Source organism: Triticum aestivum, chromosome 6A (genome assembly GCF_018294505.1).
Source record: "Triticum aestivum cultivar Chinese Spring chromosome 6A, IWGSC CS RefSeq v2.1, whole genome shotgun sequence".
Taxonomy (NCBI): domain Eukaryota; kingdom Viridiplantae; phylum Streptophyta; class Magnoliopsida; order Poales; family Poaceae; genus Triticum; species Triticum aestivum.
The window spans coordinates 409,828,713-409,847,470 of record NC_057809.1 but is presented as its reverse complement, the minus strand read 5'-3'; positions in this window follow the sequence as shown (position 1 = coordinate 409,847,470).

The following is an 18,758-nucleotide window of genomic DNA, read 5'->3' as shown; positions in this document are numbered from 1 at the left end:
CGGGCTCCTGGAGTTCTATGGCCTCCAACTGCATAATTTTACTCCCGCCTCCATATTACACATCGTAGGCCACGTTGCCCTTTGCGAGCTGTTTCTGGGCTGCGCAGCTCATTTCGAGCTATGGCAGAGGCTATTCTGCCTCATGCCCTGTACACAGAAGGGGTCAATATTTCAAGTGGGCGGAGCCGAAATATGGCGCATCGTCGGGACCGGATACCTGTCCGGTACTCCGAAGAAGACATCCGAAGACTGGCCTTCGGAGTGGTTTTATATGGAGGACGTTCCCCTCCCAGACCCTATTCGGATGGGCCTTCCTGAGTTCGACAACGCCCCTTTGAAGAAACGCCGTAGCTGGCGCCCTCGGAGCCCCCAAGAGGAAGATAACAGAGTGGTCCTTTACCCGATGAGCCGGATAAAGACACTGGCCGAATCAGGACTGACAATAATCGAGGTTATGTCTGTATGTATAATGTGGGGGGTGCAGCCACTTCAATATCGGGGACAACCCATGTGGCACTTCAATGGAGAAGACGATGCCACCCGTTGCGCCCGTAAAGGTCCGGACTCCGCTGCCGCTGTGGCGAAAATACTGTCCAATTTATATAAGGGAGAGGAAGAGGAGTTCATCCATATTAAGCCGCGGGATGGATTCTCCATGTACAACCCTCCAAACTGGGCGAGCTGCTGCTTTTTACTCCGAACCTTCCCGCTTTCTTTGTCATAAATATTTACCTTGCTATTTCATAGCAGGAACTATGAAAAGCTGCGAAGGAGATTCACAGCCCATCTCCACAGCTAGAGGACCCTGATCGGGCCCTCGATCCCGGACTCAAAGAAGATCCGGACATATTCGTGGAGGTCATCGACGGGACGTTTTATCAGTTAAGCTGCGGCGGTGCCTTGGTGGCCATCACCGCCGATTATCCTGGACTGCTCCCTACATCTCATGTAAGTAAAACCGGAGTCCCAACTTCCGAGAAGGATCCCCTTTTTTGCACTTCACCACCGCACACGTATGGTGTCTTGCAGGGAAGGTCCTCGGGACGCCATGCCGAACCCGCAGTGACTCACCAACAAGGGGCACCGAAACCGGGTAGGCTTAAAAGGAAGGCGGTCAGGACTGAGATGCCATCACAGAGGTATGAAAAAGAACCCTGCTCCGTGGTTATTGTCTTTAAAATATAATAACGTCCGTGGTTAAAACCAGGAAAAACGCTCGTCGGACCGTATCCGGAGAGCCTGCCGGCCATGCCTCCACCAGCCGGGCTCCAGAGCCGGTCTTGGAGGCATATGCTAACGTGGGGACAACGCCGGATATTCCTCCTACCAAGGATGCAGATAGGCTGTCCGCTACAAATTCCGAAGTGGAGAGTGCCATGAAGCACATGCGTCGCCGGGCCGTACTCCGCGACCCCGGTTTTTCTGAAGAGGCGTTTGATGCCTTCGACTCAGGGGACGCGTAAATCCGAGCTGCTCAAAATGGTCTTGCCAGAGCCATGGACCAGTATGTAAAGGATATACGGGTAAGTAGATCTGATAATTATATATATACCAGTATCCCCTGAGACTTGAAACAGTTGGCACAACTGATTTAAGGATCCCTATTTGCATAGGTTCTTACTGAGAAGGATACCCAGTTGTCTCAAGAGCTGGAGGAGTGCAAAGCCCAGCTACGGGCCGCAGTTGCCAAAATGGAGGAGTCCTAGAAGGCCCCATCTGGTAACACTTGTTCCTATCGAAAAGAATGAGATGTACCAGTTAATATTTGGCTTGCATGCTATTCTAATCAATAGATTCTGCAGATGATCCCGAAGTGAATCCGGAGGAGCAACATGCTCAATAACAGTTGAAGGCTAGCGAGCGCGTGCTTACACAAGTAAGGCAGGGGGAAACGATCTCCAAGATGCCAATACCCGGCTGGATGTTGAACTGATAGATGTTCGGGCTCAGCTGGCTGACTCCGTGAAGGAGAATAAAAGGCTTCGACGCGGCATTTTTAGTAAGTGCTTGAGCGAACTTCTATAGAGTTCAGCGAAGAAACCAGCTAACAGAGCTATATCTGTAGGTATGCTGATGGGCCATCCCGGAGGGGAGATGCCCGGGTCTGTGGGAGATCTTCTGCCAGAGCTCTCACAACTGCACGAACAAGTTCGGCAGGTGATGCAGGACTTTGCCCATGCCTCGTGGCCATCGGCCTCCCTGCCAGGAGGCATGGGGGAGCTTGTAGAGATACTCAAGGAAGCGCGGCGACGCTTCCGATTATGGAAGATATCTGTCTGCCGACAAGGTGCAAGGGAAGCCTGGGCCATGGTGAAGACTTGATATACCAAGGATGAACCGAACCACATGGACAAGGTCGGACATGTAGGGCTGGACGAGAAAGAGATCCCCGTCAGCTTGGTGTATGACCAGGTGAAATTAGCCGCAAAGTGTTCCCAACGGGATTGTAGGCTAGACAGCTTGTTGGATGGTATAGAAGAAGAATTTAGTCAGTCTAAGTGACTGTGTACTTCGAGTGACATATATTGTCCCTAGCCAGATTGTAAATCATTTGTCATGGCGGACCTTTTCACTTCGACCTCCGGACCCGACAGTCTGGAGTGTATCCGAATACCCTCTCAGTTATGTAAAAACCGGTGCATGCGTGGAAACCAGGTGTAGGGGTCATAAGTGCTTGAACAGACAAGTACCCAACTAGTTATGTTATATTACATGGATAGTAAGAAACATCTTCCAAGGAGAATAGTTCCGTTAAGGGTTCCTTTTCCTGGGTACGCATGCATTAATGTGCATGTCTGAACTACGACAAGAGACGTGGGATATAAACATCTGGGGGTATGTATTCTATTAAGTAAAAAAGGTCATCCTTTGTTCGTCGACTGAATATTCCTTTAAGAACGCTAGCTTTCGGCTTCACCCAGTCTGAGGTACACGTCCGGCTGACCCGGCAGTAACAATCGCAGAGGTGCTCCCCTTATGCCCTAGCCGAATTAACAGGAACGTAGGGCATAAACACAAGAGCCAGGCAACCCAGCTTGGCCAAAACTTAAGTCATATCAATGCATATAATGCCAAAGAAAAGGTGCATGTGTAAAAATAACACATGTGCGGCAGGCATAGATCCTGAATCATAATTACATTAAGCTTCTGTATAAGAAGCCCCAGGTATAATGAGCACGCTTAGCGCGTACAAATTGTGCAGTCAAGACACATTTTAACCTTTGAAGGCCACGAAGAAAAGGAAGAAAGACAGGAAAATATAGATAACGAATATATAAAAAATTGACGGAGGTAAGGAGACGAACATAGAGTCCGGCTCTAGGCGTAGAACCTTTGGAGTCTGGCCGCGTTCCATGGGTTTGGCTCGAGTCGATTGTCCGATGCATCCCGTAGACGGTATGCTCCACCGGTCAGAACTTTGTCAATAACAAAGGGACCTTCCCATTTGGGTTTGAGCTTGTCCTTTTTCTTCTCTGGTTGGCATAGAACGAGTTTGCCAATATTATAAGTTTTGGCCCATACTTCTCTGCTTTGATATCGTCGAGCCTATTGTTGATAGAATGCGGATCGGGCTTTTGCCACGTCACGCTCCTCCTCCAGGGCGTCCAAACTCTCCCGCCGATCTAGCTTGGCTTCTTTTTCTTCGTACATGCGCACGCGAGGTGAGTCATGAATGATGTAGTTGGGCAGTACCGCCTCTGCGCCGTACACCATAAAGAAAGGTGTGTATCCGGTAGTGCTATTTGGCGTGGTCCGCAGCCCCCATAGTACGGAGTTGAGCTCCTCGACCCAGTGCGTATCTGATTCCTCCAAGGACTGCACTAGCACTACAAAAAAAGACACATCCGTGACATTTTGGGCCGAACGAAAAAAAATTCTGTCATACATATGACACTTCTATGACGATTATTGTGACAAAACCCGGTATCATCATAGATGTGGTGGGCTCCTACTTCTATGACAAAAAATCATGACAGAAAATAGGCTTTTTGTCCTGGGCGGGCCGGAGACGCAGCTGCATGACATTCTTTGGGCCGTCCATGACAGAAAAAAATCATGGTAGAAGCAAGGGGGGGGGGGATTTTGGGGAGTTCCCGGTTACGGTGGGAGGTCGGGGGCCGAGCGATGCGTGTTTCTCTCGTACACGTACGCGCGTGTGTGCGAGGCGTTGGCTCTAACTGAACCCGAGCGAGGCGTTGGGGTCTAACTGAACCCGAGCGATTGCACTACAGGCTACGCATTACTGAACCCGAGCGATCGATCGATGGCTGTTAACTGAACCCGATCGAGCGATTCCTTCGCTACTGCTGCTAACTGAAGCTGATCGATTGGATGAACAGTGAGCATTGCACGGGGGGGGGGGGGATGAGTAGTGAGCGGTGGCGTTGCCTCAGGATGAACAGGACCCCGTGGTGTGGAGGGCTGGATGAACAATAGACGGTGGAGGGGTGCCCGTGGAGGGGTGGTTGAACAGGACCCCGTGGTGTGGAGGGCTGGATGAAGAGTAGACGGTGGAGGGGTGCCCGTGGAGGGGTGGTTGAACAGTAGCCGGTGGAGTAGCGCACGGTGGAGGCTGGATGAACAGGAGCCCGTGGAGGCTAGAGGAGGTCGACGGTAGCCCGTGGAGGCTGGAGGAGGCCGACGGTGGAGATGAACAGTATCCCGTGGAGTCCCGTTTTGTGGTACGCCACACCCCTCCCAATGAACAGGACCCCCGTTTCGACCGTAGGAGGTCCGTTTTGCGGTACGCCACACCCCTCCCGATCAATAGGACCCCCGTTTCGACTGTAGGAGGTCCGTTTCGTCCGTTTTGCGGTACGCCACACCCCTCCCGATCAACAGGACCCCCGTTTCGATCGTAGGAGGTCAGTTTCCTCAGTTTTGCGATAAGCCACACTCCTCCCGATCAACAGGACCCCGTTCCGAACGTAGGAGGTCCGTTTCCTCCGTTTTGCAGTACGCCAGGCCTCGTTTCCATCGCCTGTTCCTTCCAAGCCCTCCCGATGAACACGACCACACATTCCATTCCGACCCAGCCGGTTGGCTCCCACGTGTTCCGTTGCCTCCCGATGAACACGACGCATTCCGTTGCCTCCCCATGAACACGACGCATTCCATTGCCTCCCCATGAACACGACTCATTCCGTTGCCTCCCCATGAGCACGACAACGACACTTTTTCTCCGTTCCGACCCAGCCATGTACACGAGCCCTGGCCGTACGTATGCACGAGTAGGCGTTCGAGACCCGCCCGTATGTACACATACGTGGCCGTATTTTCTTTCTTGCACCCTGGCCGCTGTACGTACATGTACATGCTACGTGCGCGCCTCTACTACAACACGTGTGCGCGTCTACATCCACCAGTATATATGTACGTACACGTTCGTGACCAGAATGACAACGCTACGTACGCTTCGACCAGGTGGGTGCCGATTGTCAGGCACTTCCTTGCGTGCGAAGATGTAGCTGGTGGGTCCTAGCAGTCAGGGGGGAAACGTTGTTTCGCGAAATACAGTGGCCCATCCGGGGGGTCCCCGCTGTCAGGTGGAGGAATAATTATTTTGCACGTAACAAGGAGGCACTTCCTTGTTGCGGCCGTGGACCCAGCTGTCAGCCTCTCCACGTACAGTCCACGTACGACGGAAGTCGTTCCTTGACCACGTTGACCACGCCGCGTCGAGAGGACCAGGGCGGTGGACGACGGCGAGGCCTAGGAAGGGGACGACACAGAGCCGGGGAAGACGCGGTAGTGGATGCCCACGCGTAGAGGAGTACAAGGGTTCACTGGTTTGCTGCGGTGTGAGGCTGTCGTCGTTGCAGAATAATAGGGGGTGTGGGTGAGTAGAGGGATGGCCTGGCCAGCGGTGAGAGTAGTAGGGGGCGGTGAGGCCTTCGCCGCATCGCAGCCGGCCACGAGAGGCAGGAGCACGAGGCATGACCGGCGCTGGTTTGGGCGGCTGGAGCAAGAAGACCAGAGGTTGAAGAAGCACTACGGCCGTTGGATGGACATCGTACGGTCACTGGAGCTAGAATCGTGCATATTGACTAAGTTGACAAAGCCCTCCGTCCCCGTCAACTTAGTAGGCCCACAAGTCAGCCTGCCACTATACTGGGTCCCAGCTAACAGGGGGAGTATTCATTATTTTTGTGCGTAATAAGGAGGCACTTCCTTGCGTGCGAAGATATAGCTGGTGGGTCCGAGCTGTCAGCGGCGGTAATGTTTTTTTCGCGAAATACAGAGGCCCTTTCGGTGGGTCCCTGATGTCAGGTGCAGGAATCATTATTTTGCGCGTAATAAGGAGGCATTTCCTTGCATGCGGCCGTGGACCCAGCTGTCGGCCTCTCCACGTACAGTCCACTTCAGATGCATGTCGGTCGCTGACCACGTTGACCAGGCCGCGCCGAGAGCACCAGGGCGGTGGACGACGGCGAGGCCTAGGAAGGGAAACACATGATGGCAGGGAAGACTCGGCGGTTGTTTCCCACGCGGAGGGGAGTACAATTGTACGAGGGTTTACTGGATCGTCTGCCATCGCCGGAGAATAACAGCAGGTGTGTGTGAGTAGAGGGATGGTTAGGCCAGTGATGGGAGTATGGTGGGGTGGTGAGGCCTGCGCGGCAGCAGAGCCGGCCGCGGGGAGGAGGGAGCAGGCAGTCGCACCGGCGCTTGTTTGAGCGGCTGGAGCAGGAAGAGCAGAGATTGAAGAAGCACGGCGGCCGTTGGATGGCCATTCAAAAGTCACTGCTTGTGCGTCAACCTTTTTTTAGGAAAGCCTCAAATCTGTGGAAAACAGCATACAGCCCATCTGCCATTATTTCTTATAATTTACAGCACATTTGCTAATTATTAAGGTTTTTTTGGAGCCCATATTCTTTTTGTTAGCATTACAGCCCATATTGTGGCCATGGTTAAAAAATTGTATGAAATTTTGCATATTTCGGTGTGGTCCGAACTGTTTTTAATCCCGAAATTTCGACTCACATTCAAACTGATTTTAAAAATAAATGTATATCAATATAAAATCCAACAAATTCTCCACGCATAAAAATTAATGTAATTTAAAATCTTGAAATGAAAAAAGAGATATTTGAAACTAATTGCCGGTTTGATGTGTTTTAAAAATGTACAGCCCATTTCTCGTTATTGATGGGCCATTTTCTCGGCTAGCCAAATGAAAGCTCTCCTCGTCTTGAAAGATTTGCAGCCCAACAGGCCTGACAAAGCGACTTACTTGGCAAATCACAAAAAAACTGGGCTGTGGTAGTGGACCCAGCTGTTAGCCTCTCCATGTACAGTACACTTCCGATGGAATGTCGTTGACCACGCCACGCCGAGGGCACCAAGGCGGTGGACGACGGCGAGGCCTAGGAAGGGGACGACGCGCAGCCGGGGAAGACGCGGCAGTGGATGCCCACGCGGAGAGGAGTACGAGGGTTCACTCGTTCGGCTGCGGTGTGAGGCTGCCATCGCCGCAGGGCCTGGCTAGCGGTGGGAGTAGTAGGGGGCGATGAGGCCTCAATGGCAGCACAGCCGGCCACTGGAGGCAGGAGCAGGCGGTCTCCCCGGCGCTGGTTTGGGCGGCTGGTGCAAGAAGAGCAGCGATTGAAGAAGCAGCAGGACCGTTTGATTCAAATCCAACAATTACTGCTGCTTGAATCGTTTGTTGACTAAGTTGACAAGCCCTGCGTACGCGTCAACTTAGTAGGCCCACAGGTCAGTCTCCCAACCAGTGCGCCCCAGATGTCAGTGGGAGGAATCTTTTTTTCGCGTAATAAGGAGGCAGTTGATTGCGTGCGGCCAGGCCAGCGGAGGGAGTAGGGTGGGCTGGGGAAGCCTGTGCGGCATCACACCGGGCCACAAGAGAAGGGAGCAGGCAGTCCCACCGGTGCTAGTTTAGGCGACTGGAGTAGGAAGATCAGAGATTGAAGAAGCACGTCGACCGTTGGATGGACATCCAACAATCACTGCTGCTAGAATCGTGTGTTCACTAACAAAGCCTTGCGTAAACAAGTCAGCCTCGAAATATGTGGCTTGTACAACCCATTTGCTATTATTTTTATAATTTTTACTCATTTTCTAATTCATATGGAATTTATCGCAGCCCGTTTTCCATTTTTAGAATTGCTGGCCATTTTCTGGTCAGTACCAGGGTCAAAAAATTAACTAAATATGTGGGAAATTTTGAAAATTCACAAATTTTTGCTGGGGAACGAAATATTCTTAATCCAAAAATTAATAGCATACTAAAACAAATTTTAAAATAAATTAGTACTATGTCATGTTAAATCCAATGAAATATGTATAAGATATCAATGAAGAACAAAAACAAAAAAAGAAACTTATATCCCATTTGCTATAATTTTTTTGGAATTTTCAACCCCTTTTGATATTACTTTTAACAGACATTGACCATACTCTTAAGCCAGGCCAGAATGCATCCCTGCTCGTCTTGAAAGATTTGCAGCCCAGTAATTCGGAGAAAACAAATAGGCCTAGCTTGGGTATTCTTCAAAAAGAAATACTGGGATACCTATTTTCCCAAAGAACTGGTGCATGAGCATTTAGCATTATTTATTTATGTTTACGGGACCATGAGCATGTACCTGGGACAGATTCATGTGAGAGCCTTCCTTCCAGTTAATTATGGGCTTCTCTATTGGGCCTTCATCAGTGGGCTGCATGTTATCAACAAGTGGAAAATGTGTTCCATACGAAAAATAGTATGCGCTACGTACGGTACGGGGCACTAAAGGATCGAACCGTGCAACGACTTCCAAAACATTGTGTTTATCGTTCTAACAACACATTTATTCAACCAACAGACGAAATATACTACTGATTGTACATTGAAAACAGCAGCAGCAACCAGGGCTGGGGTGCAACAGAAGCAGTAAGCATGCTAGAAGAGTGAAGACGCAGCTCTCTCTTCCAAACCAAACATCATCCATCATTACAAAAGGGCTACCAAAAAAGAACAAGTGTATGCATCAAACTAAATAAAGATCCTACTACACCCAGTGTACGCATCTAACTAGTTGGCTCAGTTAGACGTTACTATTTATTAAGTTGTGGAGATTGGCTGACGGCTTGAACCAGATGGGTGCCTGACGGGGGAAACTCCAGCTAGCAGGTCGAAGTCTGATACTTGCGACCCTCTCTCCTACTTTGGGCTGCAGAGCGTGGCGGCACATATCAAGGTATGGTGCATGCAGAGACGCATGGTACGCTGTGTACACACAATTTTGCCTGATGAATGAAACCGTGCTGCCATCATGATCCTTGCCGTCGGTTATCTCCTGGTTAATCGGATAATTCAGTACGACAAACAGAGAGCGTGTACCAAGGCTACTTACCAGCCTCTAGTCAAAAATTCCGGAAGGCCCAGAGAAGCTGGGATCCTGCTCAAAGACCTTGCAGTGACTGTGATTGTATTCCGCAAAACAACACATCTGGTACGTGCGAACGATCATCAATCTTTCGCTGGTGTCTGATCGAGCCAGGAACCACCTGCAACTGCCATGCCGCTTTTCTTTGAAAGGTTCTGGGATTAGGAAGGGTAGGGACACCAGGCAGCCTACAACATCATATCAAGTTGGAGTCAAATAAAAAAGGGCTCTTGATTTAGTCAATCTTAAGAACAGCATGTTATGAGCATGAATATTTTTTCAGCAAATGCTGACAGTTATATAAGCAAGCCATCATGATATCACAGGAAAGTAACATACTGCTGTAACAGTCGTTTGTAGCGATGACAGGAGTAGGCCAGCAATACATCCAGCCATAGAAGGAGTCAACAGCGTAAATGAAGCCCTTGTGTTCAATGGCATCAGAGAACCATGGAGGATGTATGATCCTGCGATGGACGTGCAGATTTATCCACTTACCGCAGTGACCTGTCAGATAGGCGAGACCGCGGTTGAAGAACGCAATTAGCCTGAAGTCCTTATAATTCGCAGATCTTGTGGGCACTTGGTAGATTACAACATTGAGCAAATCAAACTTGGTATCATGTTGGCTACTGTAAGATTCCGAGTATTCTGGGCCGCGGTGCCAAAGCAGTGCAGTGTTAATCGAAGGAAGGGGGATCAATCGCCGGGTGTAGACCTCCACGAGCATCCAGCTGCCGCGACCGTCGACGAGCACCATCCAAGACGTGTTCATGCCGACCCAGTACATACCGTTAATGTAGTTGAGGCTGACGGGGATCGGATCGCGGTCAAGGGGGTTGATGCTCGCCACCCTACGATCGTTATGCTGCGTGACACGCCGTTTCTGAAGATCAGGCGGCATCAGCAAGCAAGGAGCTGGCTTAAAAAGCTCCGGCCTAAGGGCTTTGAGTAAACGGTACAGCCCCGACGAGCACGCGGCGAGCGGCATGGTACTGAGATTGTCCACACGCGAAACAATGAGCTTGATTACCTCTATGGGGAGAGAATTCCAGCCACTCTTTCGGCGGACGCTGCTCGGTTCTGCCATCGTTAGTGCTTGGGTTTCGGACGAGGGGGGGAGGCACCTTAGCGGGGATGGAAGATTGGACGAGATTATGTGCGGACAAAGATGGAGAAGCGAATATGTGCTGCGGGAAGTGGACAGGTGATGATGACTACAACACGCCGCTTGACTTACGAGACACATACCAGCAGCGTAGGGTCATGTCGATGCCAGACAACTTGCTTGAGTGATCACAGTACTGGTACTCCCTACAGTGCTATGCCCTAACTTTCTTGAGTAGAGTAGTAGAGTAGGACTCTGCTCTACTACTAGCACCGGAGGAGTAGTATATTCTAATCTAAAATAGTTACAAACTTCAATGCCTGAGCGTGGAACGACTACGAACCATGCTCAAAGACCGCGTCTACGTGGTGTTTGGACATGGGCGACAACCTCAACGCCAACGGTGCTGCTCCCGTTGCACCGTATGTGTTTCTGTCCTTCCTGTTCGAAATCGTGGTAGAATTCATGTTTCTACTCTGTATCCTACTACTATGCTAGTCCACATGATTAGTTTCATCTCTGTTATAGCCGTCATGATTTATTTTGTGCTTATTCGGATTAAATCTCATAGTAACTTGCTCATATATTCAACTGGCGCAACGTCCCCTACAGCCACTCCCGTTTCATGGACGGCCTGGTCGATGCCTCCAAGGAGACCTTCGTCCACTGCTATGAGTGTCCGATGCCGTTTAGTGGCTCGCCGGCGGACATGGTGCATCACCTCACGGAGAACATCAAGTACGAGACGTGCTACCCGTTCACCATGTCGGAGTCGCTAGAGGATCACCGCCGCCTGCTAGTCTCGGAGGAGGATGGCAGTGTCTTCCTCTTGATCGTGGGCACCGGCGAGGCCCGCGCAGGCCGCCGCCCCGTCTCTGTAATGTGCGTCAGGGGCGACGCCACTAACGCTGACACTGACACGAGGCCGATGTACGGGTGCATGGTCAGTGTTACTACCCCTCCGGTCGCGTGGGCGGTGACACCGGCCTCATCGAACGGACTTGGACTCTGGGGAGCTAGGACTATCCCGCCAATGTGGACTTGGAAAACCCATGGCATCCTTTACCTGCCGACGCGGTGCACGGGGACTCCAAGGAGGTTCACCTGGATATACGCATTATCAAGTTAAATGTTGATCATTAGTCTTCGCTCAATGTAATCCGTTGTCTAAGCATGTGGATACTTCCATGCAGGATCTTGCTCTATTTGAGTATCGCGCATGAATGAAAGTGTATCTATTTATGGTTTAGTCTAGAATCTTCCATGTATGAATTTTTACTACAGTACTGGTGAAAGACTTACGATGAACCATTTCTTACATTTCCTCTGCCCGCTTGCAAGTCATCCTGATTTAATCCCTCCGTCTAGGTGTATAAGGGCATGGTTAATATTACTTAATAGTATAGCCAACTGTTGACTATAAGAAAGTGCCATGTCATATGTAGCCAACATGTATAACAATCGATACTCAAAAACTAATTCTTAAAGATCATTTCTTGCAAAGCACAATAAGTGTTATTTTTCACAAGTTTTGGATGCAGGTTGAACAGTTGAACGCTTTTGTTTGCAAAAGATACCTTTTTATCTATTTCACCCGGATGTTTGTGAGCTCTAGAGATGAAATAATATCCGAAGAAACCTATCGATACCCGTTACACATGAGATGACCCCCACATCCTTTGTCAAAATAAACAACTCCCCGATCAATGCATTTCACTCTTCGGTGCAACGCACGGGCACCTTACTACTATAGATTAGTACGACCAAAAATTGAACTAACATTATATATAGTACGATAAATGCTGATGCATGTCACCTAAAATTATATCATTCAAAACTATGTTCAAATACGAATCCAACGATATAGTTTTTGTTGACATGCACTAACATTTTGTCAGTTAAATCTTCAGTCAAATTCAATGGGGGACTAATAAACCACGACCGATGTAGTACAAGTGTAGAGGGCGGCGCTGCACGGGAGTCTCACCTCTCACCCCGCTCGTGGCGCGGCAGTAAAGCCGTCATATCACAAAACCCAACCACTCCCAGTAATAAGTGGCCTGGTAAAATAAACGGACAAGCAACCATCACATCCCTCCGTCTTTTTTGCATTTCATCTCTCTGCATTTACTTTCTCCGGTTCATCTCGCACACTCGATCCCTAGCTACTACTCCTAGGGCCAGTTCTTTTGGCGGCTTCCCCAGCTTTTCCCACAAGACTAGTCACAGTGGAGAGTAACAATAAGGCGCCTCACTCATTTATTTGGGCTTCTAAACTACTACTCCGTCCTGGTTTATTCCTCACCATTGTAATTTGTGCTAAATTTTGACCAAAGATTTAACTGGTTTATTCCTCACCATTGTAATCCCTCCGTCTAGGTGTGTAAGTCATCTTACGAAAACCAAATAATCCCAAAACACTTAGGCGCGGTGCATTAACTTCTACCTCGTTTCTTGTTTCTTGACATATCAACCAATAAGAGATAAAGAGTGTGCATGCTTTTAATGACTTGAGATATCAAACACGACATGCAGTGGTTAGTTCATTGCATGCAATACTATTAATTAGCAAATAAACATTAACGTTTCTCGTTTTCTCCTCCTCCTTGGTCACGGTGCACAGCCTAAGATGACTTACTCACCTAGACGGATGGAGTAGTGCATGTGACATGCACTAACATTTCATTAGTTAAATTTATGATCAAAATTTGACACAGATTACAATGGGGACCAATAAACCAGGACGGAGGTAGTAGTTATGGGATTACTAATCTAGAAGCCTAAAAGAACTGGCCCCTGGTACTCCTACTAGTAGTAGTACTCAAGTTGGAATTCCAATTGCACGGCACAACTTGTTAGGCAAAAAATTCGATACAGGGTGTAGGAAGCGGTTTGGGAATTTGCATGCCTTTCCAACCAGTGAGATACTCCGTACAAAGTACGACAGAGAAATAACCACAGAGAAGGAAGCTAAAAGTAAACAATCAAACGAGCATTTTTGCATTTGTTTTGCATTGAATCGTTTCACAAGCTTGACTAGTGTTGTTTTTCTACTTTTACAAAAACCGCATCGTAATGTTAAAACGTGCATTTGCACGTACATAAGTAATAGTAGTACTCCCTCCGTCTAGGTGTATAAGTCTTCCCTCCTTCTTGGTCACGGTGCACAACCAAAGATGACTTATTGACCTGGACGGAGGGAGTAGCACAGTCTGCAAGCATATATCGAGAGAGACGTGTAGTGCGATAGTATATAGTAAAGTTTGTGCTATATGCACGTACTTGCAAAATGCGTACGAATACACAAGGTTTCCAAACTTTCCCTTTTACATACTTAATTAAGGACGCTAAAAATTCCTGAACGTTCGGGATTTATCATTTGCGTCCCAAAACTAATGAGATCGCCTTACGAAACAAAAATTATACTCCTCCTAAAAGCCACGACGCTCGCAGGAGCGCTTGCGGCGTGCCACGAGTGCCCTGGTGCGCGGCCGTTTCCCAGCGCGCCGACACAACGCCTCTTCCTCAGCCTCGCAACTCGCGAGGTGCTGATTGGCGGCTTGCCGGCGAGCGAGCGCGATCTCACCGGTGTGGTGATCCGGCGCCAACAGGTACTCCTCGCTGGAAGCGTGCACCCGGTACACGTACCGCCAAGCGTAGATGAGGCGCTTGGGCCCAACTGCACTCAGGGCGTCGGCACGGGCGTCCTCTGCCACCCTCACGGCCCTCGCACGAGCCTTTTGCCAAAGAGCCAATTGCATGACTCTCTCAGACGCGACATAGGCCTCCCAGGCAGCTTGTTCCGCGGTGCACTTCTCCTCCTCAGCCTTCTTCTCTGCCTCTATTTTGGCGCGCTCTGCTGGAGGCAAAGCCTCCCACAAGGCGACATCCATTTATTTCCAAAGCTCCTCAAGGCTGGGGGGCTCGGCGGGCGGCGCGGAGTTCTCCTCGTAGCAGGGAGCCGACGCGTCCTCCGGCGCGCATGCTGGCGAGATTGGGAACGCCAACGCGTCCACCTCGACACGTCACGGCCAGGAGCGGAATGCCGACGCGTCCTCCTCGACTAGTGGCGACGAGGAACGGAACGGCGACACGTCGCGTCGTGGTGAGGAGCGGAACACCGACGCATCCTCCTCGACTAGTGGCAGCGAGGAACGGAATGGCGACGCGTCGCTTAGCGGCGAGGAGTGGAACACCAACGCGTCCTCCTCGACTAGTGGCGACGAGCAATGGAACGGCGACGCGTGACCGTCCGCGCGGTGCGGCGAGGGGCTCCTAGGGCTTGGGAGGGGTGATGCCATGGTGGTCGACGTGAGAGGGAGGGGGAGAAGATAGCAATGAACATGAACGTGAGGGGGAGGAGATAGCGATGTCGTGGGAGGCGCAGTATTTATAGCGAGCAATGGCACACCTACGTAAGATATGGACTGAGCTGCACTGACTTAACTGCAGGTCCAGTTGCGTCACTGACATGTGGGCCAGACCCCTGTTGGGCCCATATGTCAGTGACCCAATGCACCTGTAGTTAAGTAACAGCTACGTGGGCATATTTGTTGGAGTAAATTACGGGGGAGCGAAGGGGTGGAAATATTGCTGGTCACAACGGATTGGACGAGCGTGGGGGGAGGAGAGTCATGCATGCAGATTTTTTCACACGGGGTGGAGTGGTGGGACCGCCGGAGGGAGAAGGAGAGTTTGGCAGGCATATTGTTTCCACACATGGAGAGGAAAAGATTTGGAGACGAACGGGCTTCCTGCAGGTATGGGGAACGGTGCATAATAAGTCATCTTGCATGCCGGGCTAGGTATAGTCTCAAGTCATTAAAAACATACACGCCCCACACATGTTCATATTTCAAGGTGCACTAAATTATTGCATGCGATGATTAAGGCTGGCCATAATGGTGGTATCTTAGCTGGTATCATGCACACGGGAATAGCAAACATGCTGATGTGGCAAAGAATTAAAGAAGAGAGGGGGGTTAGAGTAACTAGTGTTCATGCATGCATTGGTAAACACATTTTTTGTGAAGAACGACAACACTAGTTGAGTACTTTTGCAGACTTCAAAAACTATTCCACCGCCTCTACTATCTTGCTAAGAGTAGGTGAAATTTTTGAATCGAGCCCTTTAAACTAGAAGGGAGGTAGTGGTACTCTAATAGCTAACCTTGTTGTGATGACAAGATAGGACATGGCACGCACCTGGACGGAGGAACTAGTCTGCATTGTGCATTTAAGTTTTGTCTGAAGTCAATGTACCTCTACTTTCACCAGACTTATAGAAAAATGTGTCAACATTCACAATGTCAAATCAATATTTTTACACTCATTATAAAACGTAGTTCTTATACTCATTATAATCAGTATTGTAGATATTGATATTTTTAGTATAAATTTGGTCGTGGGATTTCATTGATGCCTGTCAAAGCGTGGAGGAAGCGGAGCTTAGGGCTTGCATTGCCGGTCTCTACATAGGTATTTCTCTTCATAATCCTGTAATTTTAGAGACTGATTGCGCTTTTGTGGTAGCGTCTCTTGCATCGGGGGACTATGACAGGTCTGCTATGCGTGACCTGAAGATGAAAGCGTTGAGCATCTCGAAGTTGATCAACAATCTTCAATTGTCAAAGATTAGCCGTTCGGCCAATAAGGTGGCACACTTAATCGCTAAGTATAGCTTTGACAATAGATTAGATGGTATTCTTGTAAATAACGTACCGCCCTGTGTGGTGAATATTGTATCGAATGAGTGTACTGGTGTGGCTGGTTAATTAATATAAGGTGGTGTTCAAAAAAAGTATAAATTTGGTCAAACACTTTGCAAACGGTTGACGGGAGTAAAAAGGACCAGAGGGAGTATCATGCATGCGGAGTAGGCAAAAAAATTGCTTGTCTAAAAAAAGGCAAAAAATTGCTCATTTATAGCCGGTCGAAGTCTCAAAGGGCGCGACCGCGCGAGGGAGGCGAAGGTCGTGGGAGGCGCGACGTTTGACGGAATTAAGTGAAGTTACATCCACGCGCCGGCATGGCGTGCGAACAGGCAGAAGCTATACCGTCAGGCCTACGATATGGGTCTAGTAGACATGACATCTAGTGGGTCCCGCATAGTTCTCGAGAACTCTTTGGGGGCTTGCAGCCGTTTATCCACCGGGCAAGCCAGCAACCCCACGCCGTTCGCACGCCCTACTCGTCCCCGTCTTCTACCTTACAACAGTTCGCTCCCAGTCGTCCCGTCCTTTCACATTAGTTCGCTCCCAGTTTTTTTGCGGGGTACAACAGTTCAACTTCTCCTAACCCTCCTCCAAAATCCATGGCCTCCCAAATCTCCATGGTCGCCGCTGAGTACCAGGTTAGAGCCATCACCGGCGATCAGTTCATCGTCATCTACACACGTGGATCCGAGACGGTGAAAGCATGGCTTGCTCGCTTCCTACGCATGTTCAACAGTTCAACGGATGAGTGGGTCGCTGGGCTAGATGTTGAGTACACCACAGTCCTGGGACGAGAGAAGGATCTAAAGGACGAAGAGAGGAAGAAGCCCGCCGTGATCCAGGTTTGCGTACATAACGTTTGCTTGGTCTACCACATATGCCATGCCGACGTTGAGTGCCAGGATTTTAAGAACTTCCTCAAGGACAAAAGAGTGAAATTCGTTACTGTAGGCTTTAAGAACGACAGGGATGTCCTGCGTCGGATAGGTCTCGTTGTAGGCCAGCCCTTCGATCTCCAGAAGGCAAGCCTGGTGTCCTCCTCTCAACCTTCAATGCTGACCCTGGCAGCAGCCATGATTGATCCTTCGTACGCTAAACTGAAGAAACCTCATCACGAGTTTCATCATGCATGGGAGTCGAAGACATTAGATGAAGATCACATCCTGTACGCAGCAATGGATGCCTACCTTTGTTTAAATATCTACAAGGGTTGGATGAAGAAGCAGAGCCCAGTGTCCGGTTCAAGCAAAGAAGCGTCGGCGAAGAGGAAGAGGAAGAGGGACGAGGACGAAGTCGAGGACGTGGACTCGGACTCCGAGTAGGTGGCAGTGCCGTCGCTCATGCTGGTTCTACTGCAGTGTCAAGCGGACTAGTTGCTTAGTTTATTTTCAAGGGTGTGTTGTGCTGAGGCCCCAGCAGAACTATGTTTATGTTCTTTCTCGTTATTTGAACTCTTTAGTACGTACAGTAGTACTAGTACTATGTCTTACTACTGTTCTTCTTGCAGTTGGTACTACTGCTCGTATCTTCGTGTTCCTACTGTACTTAATACGTTCGTACTAGTAGTATAATTTGGGTCAGTCGATTTGTGAAAGAAGTTCGACGGAGCGAAGGAAGAAGACGGCAGAAGAGGTGGAAGAAGCCCTTCTAGCCATCCATGTTGCATCAAACGGCTCACATGAGTCGACTGACCCAAATTGCTCCTTCAGATTGCAGGATCCACGTGGCATTCAAGGTCTCGAAGGTAGATTCCGCGTCCGCACCCGGTTTGCGGGCTCGACGCGCGCGCGACCGGCTTCCGCCGCGACAGCCACCATGCGCGCCTCCTCCGCGCGGGCGGAGACGACAATGACACGCTAGTTCCTCCTCGCCGGCGTGCTGGAGCACGCGCTCGTCCTCCTCTTCGTACGCTGCGTGCATAGACGCGGCTCCACCAGCTGCTCGCGTGCTTGGCAGCGCGGCGGCATCGCGAGGAGGGACTGCAGACGACGTGAGCGGGCGAGCCTTCGGCTTCATGGCACAGGGATGGCGGCGACACGGCGGTGATGGGCGAGAAATTGTTGGCCGGAGTAGGCGGGCGCCGGCATGCGCAACGGCGGCGGCGGCATATTGATGAGTGCGCGTGTGGGAGCTTACTTTAGTTTTATATATAAGGTTGGTCAAACTTAAAAGAAAACCGTACTAGTACACGTAAACATTAGACTTAGGCAGCGCTTTTATTAGTTAGTACCACAGCCACGATACGGAATCCTGTGCAAGCGCGTGAACCGCGGCCGCGCGGTCGATCGAACGGTGCGTCACCGTGTCGCGCTCGAAGGACATCCACCGAACCTTTTTGTGTGTGTGAAAACAATCCTTGAATATTACTCAATTTTTTTTCCTGTGAAAGTTCTTGACGCTACAATATTTCCATATATTTGAATTTAGCTCCAGTTCGTGTTTATTTGGATTTGGACGTTTTAGGTGCGCCCTAGATTTTTTAATACTGATTTTGTGTGTGTGACTGAGAGAGAACGTGTGTATGTGTCCATATGTGTGTTGTGGCGG